The sequence below is a fragment of the Triticum aestivum genome, chromosome 5B (assembly GCF_018294505.1).
Source record: "Triticum aestivum cultivar Chinese Spring chromosome 5B, IWGSC CS RefSeq v2.1, whole genome shotgun sequence".
Taxonomy (NCBI): domain Eukaryota; kingdom Viridiplantae; phylum Streptophyta; class Magnoliopsida; order Poales; family Poaceae; genus Triticum; species Triticum aestivum.
In genome coordinates, this window is record NC_057807.1 from 665,258,259 (window position 1) to 665,265,098 (window position 6,840).

The following is a 6,840-nucleotide window of genomic DNA, read 5'->3' on the forward strand; positions in this document are numbered from 1 at the left end:
CCCACGGTCCTCGGCGGAGTCCGGCCACGGTTTGCCGGACTTGAAGAGCACCCTCCAGATATCCTTGTGTGAGGAGCCGTAGAGTTCCCGCAGGGTCCACTGCTCAGCCGGGTCGTATTCCCATGAATTACAGGCCCGGTGTTGGCAAGGAAGAACCAGGCGAACTAACATCACCTGGACCACATTGACGAGTTTGACGCCCTTGTCCACCACGCCCTTGACGCGCGTTTGGAGCACCGACAGCTCATCGGATGAGGACTAGTTTAGGCCCTTCTTGGGCCATGACATGAGCCGCAGGGGGGGCTCTGGATCTGAATTCGGGAGCAGCGGCCCACTTTTTGCCGCGCAGCTCAGTGATGTAGAACCACTGCTGCTGCCACTCCTTGACGGAATCATTGAAGGTGCCTAACGGCCATGTGACCTTGGGCATCTTGCTCACCATGGCGCCTTCTCACTCGACGTGCTCGCCGTTCACCACCTTGGGCTTCACATTGAAGATCTTCAGCCACAAGACGAAGTGTGGCGAAATACGGAGAAAGGCCTCACACACGACGATAAACGTTGAGATGTTAAGGAAAGAATTAGGGGACAGATCATGAAAATCAATCCAGTAATAATACATGATGCCGTGAACAAACGGGTGAAGGGGAAACCTGAGCCCGCGGACGAAATGAGGAAGAAACACGACCCTCTCATGGGGCTCCCGATTAGGGACGATCTGTCCCGCCGTTGGAAGATGGTGGCCGATTTTCTTGGCCAAGTACCCGGCCTCTCAAAGCTTTCTGATATCCTTCTCCTGGATGGTAGAGGCCATCCATTTGCCTCCTACTCCGGATCCGGACATCTTTGGAGAACCTCTTTTCGGTGGAGGAGACGAGTGCTTGGGCGCTAGGGCTCGAACGAAGGGGAATGGACGAGCGGAAGGGAAAGGCGTGGGTAAAGAAGAAGAGGCCTTATCTCTTTATAGAGGCAATATGAACTTTTGCACCTCCCTACTCGCCTGGTGGAACCTGCTTGTTCCCCACTCGCCGCGATTGGCGGTACGATTGGGCTACCCACGCCCGTATTGATGAAAGTCCCATGATAAGGGGAACACGATCTCTGCTTCGACAAGACGTGCCCGGGAAACTGCCTTGTAATATGTGCGGTGGCTGGCTGTGGGGAAAACGGTTCGAATAATGACTCGACCATGGTGTGATGGCACAGTATCTAAAGGTGTCATCGGATTATATTTGTGGGATATCGTTCTCCCTACGGTGGTATGTGAAAATCGTCTTGCAGAGCGGGACACGATTTAAGTGTTCGAGGTTTACTTTGGAGTATTCGGAGGTGGAACCCGCCTTGCAATGCCGTAGATAATCTACGCGCTGGACTCATCGTCATTGAAGCCCGGTTCAGGGGCTACTAAGGGAGTCCTAGATTAGGGGGTATCCGGATAGCCGGACTATATACTCTGGCCGGACTGTTGGACCGTGAAGATACAAGACTCAAGACTTCGTCCCGTGTCCAGATGGGACTCTCCTTTGCGTGGAAGACAAGCTTGGTGATCCGGATGTTAGATCTCCTGCTTCTAACCGACTCTGTATAACCCTAGCCCTCTCTGGTGTCTATATAAACCGGAGGGTTTAGTCCGTAGGACAAGGACAGCCATAATCATCATAGGCTAGCTTCTAGGGTTTAGCCTCTACGATCTCGTGGTAGATCAACTCTTGTAATACTCATATCATCAAGATCAATCAACCAGGAAGTAGGGTTTTACCTCCATCGAGAGGGCCCGAACCTGCGTAAAACATTGTGTCTCCTGCCTCCTGTTACCATTAGCTTTAGACGCACAGATCAGGACCCCTACCCGAGATCTGCCGGTTTTGACACCGACAGCGATGACCGGGGTCTGTGCGACAGGCCTCACCTGGTAGATGATCGGTGCTTCAATATTGAGCTCGACGGTACCTTCGATGTTGAAACGGTATGCAACGATGACAAGTCTTTTTTGTAATTAAGCATGACTTATGCTTCTTCAACATGTAATTTCCGTCTTTTACAATTCGACTAGCTTATCTCATGCCATGCAAGACGCTATATCTTGGAGAAGCTAAATTTTGAAGATCCTGAGAATATAGAGACAAAGATAGTTCACCTCAAGACCCATCATGGATATACCTTTGCTGTAAAGCTATACAATTCGGAGAGCGTATCCCATTTTGGTTGCTCGAATTGGGAAGCACTGTGCAAGATGTATGATTTTCAAGAGAGTATGCTTGTCACCTTCGATCTTGGTGATCCTAAAGATGACATCGACGAAGAGAATATGAACATCTGGGTCCTTGTTGATACGCTTCCACTTCTACCTCTATGTGAGTTTCTCAAAAATATTTATTAAGTAATTTATATTGTTCATTTCAAAATAGTCGACAACTTATTTTCATTCTTCAAAAAATATACGGAAGATGGTAGACAGAACCTACTACACTGATGGCGCTTAATTAACTTATGAGGAGAAAGATCATCTTATTTCATTTATTATTGATGTTGAGATTTACAATATCAATTACGAAACTCTTGCACATTATGGGCAATATGTACCACTAGTGCATTGTTGAACTACGGTAACATCTACGGAGATGGCATGGTAAGATTTTTTACTATTACGACATCCGTGCATCTTTTGTATATATTCTTCTAAAGCTAAACTACATTGCTACTACGACGTTATTATTATATTTTTCAACAGAAAATCCCGAAGGATTGTGTGCCTGATCTGATGTTTCCGAAAGGTCACTTTGATGATGTTATTAGCATACGGCCAAGTCCGCCTAGGCTTCACCGTTGTTCATACCGGACTTCTAAAACCGATGAAGACATGACAATCCAAGAATGGAAAAATGTATGAACAATCATAGGGATCTACTTGGAAGCAAGATTGTGCAAAGCGCAAGAATTGGAGACAGGATAATCGCCATTCTCCGTAATGGAGCATTAGGGCTTATCTTGTTGTATACTATTTTACCATAGAGAGGGTAGTAGGTCCTAGCTAATACTCATGATCATGTGCTAAGAACAATTAAGTAGGGTTGGTTAGATGACTAAGATGATGATGACTATGGCTTGTTATTATGGTAACGAGTAGAAGTTGTATGATGATGAGTATGACTTTTTATTATTAACGAGTAGAAGTTGTTAGATGATGATGATGATGATGATGATGATGATGATGATGATGAGTAGGACTTGTTATTAGGATAATAATGATGAATTATATATTATTATGATGATGCATGATGCTAAGTTGTTATATGAGCATGATGAGTTATTATATATATATCAGTGGGTGAAATGAACATGGATTAGATTCAAGCGGAGGCAACATGGTGCAGATCGAAAGTACGACCAAGTTTGGATTAGTAGTACTTTCGATCTGCACCATGTTGCCTCCGCTTGAATCTAATCCACGTTCATTTCACCCACTGATATATTTAATAACTCATCATGGTCATAAAATTATATGATGAAACTATTGTATATAAAACATATACAAATACAGCGCCAATAAGCTGCAGGAAAAAAATACAGGAAAATTTAGTAGTAGCGTTGTTCATAAGAAACGCTACTGCTATTTACGGTTATCAGTAGCGCTGCTTACAGGGTGCGCTACTGCTAATTAGGTATATCAGTAGCGCTGGACAACCAACGCTACTGCTACTAGTTAGCTGTAGCGCCTTAGTGGTAGCGCTTGTACCAGCGCTACTGATAGCTCTAATTCCAGCGCTACTGCTAGGGTTTTCCCTAGTAGTGTATATTGCACAGCTTATTCTAGAAATTGCTCTATATGGACCTTTGTGTTTCCGTCACTAGTGCAAAAAAGCCTACTAGTGGCGTTTGAAAAATGTTGTTAGTGGTGCACATCCTCATGCCACTAATATCACGTCAATGATAACATGTACTAGTGGCGCTGGTTACTAGTAGTGTTCCTTAGGTTCAGCATGCTACTAGTATGTTACTGAGGAAATATTTCAACCATCATATCTGCCTGAAAATGGAAGTCGAAACAGGCTATTCTTGAAGACTAATCATAACAAGAAAAGGACTTTACTACAACAAGGGAGCAAGTTCTACATTATTCAAACCAATCTAATTGTGGACTGTCTCCTAGAAGCACTTCTTTTAATGCCTTTATGCTAGACATGATTATTTGAAGTTGTTCAACAGAAAACTTGGATCATAATTGTTGTTAGGCCCAATAGTTAGCATCAAAGAGAATACACATTTAAATCTAACCCACCTCATATGCATAGGGATTTTATAAGCAAATATTCCACTAAAGCAAGTAGAAACTAACATATAAAGGTAAAACAAGTGCAACTTTAAAAAAGTCATCACGAAGAGAAGAAAAATGATACTATTGAGACATCATTAACCATTCCTCCCTCTCTCATAACAATTTTCAAAATCATGAACAAAATCTATAATATATCTATCACATAAACCGTTCTTTTCATGATCCACATGCATAAATTTTGCTACTCTCCACATAAGTAAAAGCCTTCTTATTGGTAATAGCGGGAGAAATTTAAAAAAATAACTATAATGTGACACTTTAACTTTATAATATTAACAGAAGAAAAAGTCGAGCTTAAGTTACTTCAAATTTCTTCCAATTTATCGATCCGAGAAGGGCTTTCTCCAATTCTTTGGTTAACTATGGTTTCTTTCCCCCTTAGTAATTTAAAAATGTCATCCGCTTTTTGCCAAAAGTTATTAGCAAGGTTCTACATCTTTTATCCAAATTTTTCAATTTGCTCTAAGGTGACCATCTTCTTTTCACTAACATCTATTCTTGGCATAACATGCTCAAGAGATAAGATTGTTTCATTAACGATGATAGGTGGTGCACCTACTAGATACCCCATGGCATTAAAAGCATCCAAAGATGGACACATCAAGAAATTCCTACCGGTAACCGTATCAAGGACGAATCTATACCAAGTGGTTATGCCCACATAAAAACTGCGAAGAACAACAACGGTAGATTGCTTTTGAATAGATCTATTATGAGCATTGCAAATCCTATACCAAGCATCTTTTAGATTCTCCCCTTCCCTTTTATAAAAATTAAGAACCTCATTCTCGGGGGTACACGCAACAGAGGAAGAACTAGCCATAAGGACAAAGCAAGCAAGATTGCAAACAAAAAGCAGTTCTGACGAGGAAAGGGCGAACAAAAAAAGAAGGCGAATAAAACGGCAATTTTTTATGAAGTGGGGGTCATGAAAATGAGAAGCAAATGGCAAATATTGTAAATTTCAAAGAGATGAGATTTGTGATTAGGAACCTGATAGATGTTGATGATGTCTCCGAGGCAACGGTGCCAGAAATTCCTTTTGATGTCACTTGAAACTGCATCGGTATTTCCCAAGAGGAAGGGGATGATGCAGTACAACTACGGTAGGTATTTCCCTTAGTTATGAAACCAACGTATCAATCCAGTAGGAGAACCAAGCAACACTATGTAAACGGTACCTGCACACAAAGAACAAATACTTGCAACCCGACGCGTATGAGGATAAATTGTCAAGTTGACGGGATAAACGTTGTGGTAGATTGGATAAATAGATCTCAATAAAACGTGAAATAAAATAAGTAATAAAAAGTGCAGCAAGATATTTTTGGGTTTTTGGAATAATAGATCTGAAAGCAAAGCAAATAAAAATAGATCTCAAAGCAAATATGATAAGGAATAGACCCGGTGGTCGTAGATTTCACTAGTGGCTTCTCTCGAGAGAAATAGCATACGGTGGGTAAACAAATTACTGCTGGGAAATTGATAGAACTTCAAATAATTATGACGATAACCAGGCAATGATCATTATATAGGCATCATGTCCAAGATTAGTAGACCGACTCCTGCCTGCTTCTACTATTATTACTCCATGCATCGACCGCTATCTATCATGCATCTAGTGTATTAAGTTCATGGAGAAATGGAGTAATGCAATAAGAACTATGACATGATGTAGATGAGATCTATTGATGTAGGAGTAGCCCCCATCTTGATATCCTTAATAGCAACAATACATGCGTGTCTTGCTGCCCCTTCTGTCACTGGGAAAGAACACCGCAAGGTCGAACCCATCACAAAGCACCTCTTCCCATGGGAAGAAAAATCGATCTAGTTGGCCTAACTAAGCCAAAGATTCGAAGAAGAAATACAAGGCTATAAATAATCAGGCATATAAGAGATCAAAGGAGAATCAAATAATATTCATGGATATAGATCTGATCATAAACTCAAAGTTCATCGGATCCAAATACACACCACAAAAGGAGCTACATCAAACAGATCTCCAAGATATCATTGTATTGAGAATCAAAAGAGAGAGAGGAAGCCATCTAGCTACTGCCTACGGACCCGTAGGTCTATGGTAAACTACTCACGCATCATCGGAGAGGCACCAATGAGAATGATGAACCCCTCCATGATGGTGTCTAGATTGGATCTCGTGGTTCTGGAACTTGTGGCGGCTGGAATTGTGTTTCATCGACTCCCCTAGGGTTTCTGGATTATTTCGGAATTTATAGGGCGAAGAGGTGGTGCGGGAGACCACTGAGGGGGGCACAACCCACTGGGCGCGCCTGGGCCTCCTGGCGCACCCTGGTGGGTTGTGCCCACCTCGGGCCTCCCCTCAGGTACATCTTTCGCCCCTGGGTGTCTTCTGGTCCAAAACATTCTCCAGAAAGTATCCCTTTGTTTGGACTGCGTTTGGTACTAATACTCTGCGAAGTAAAATACAAGCAAAAAATAGCAACTGGCACTAGCCACTATGTCAATAGGTTAGTCCTAAA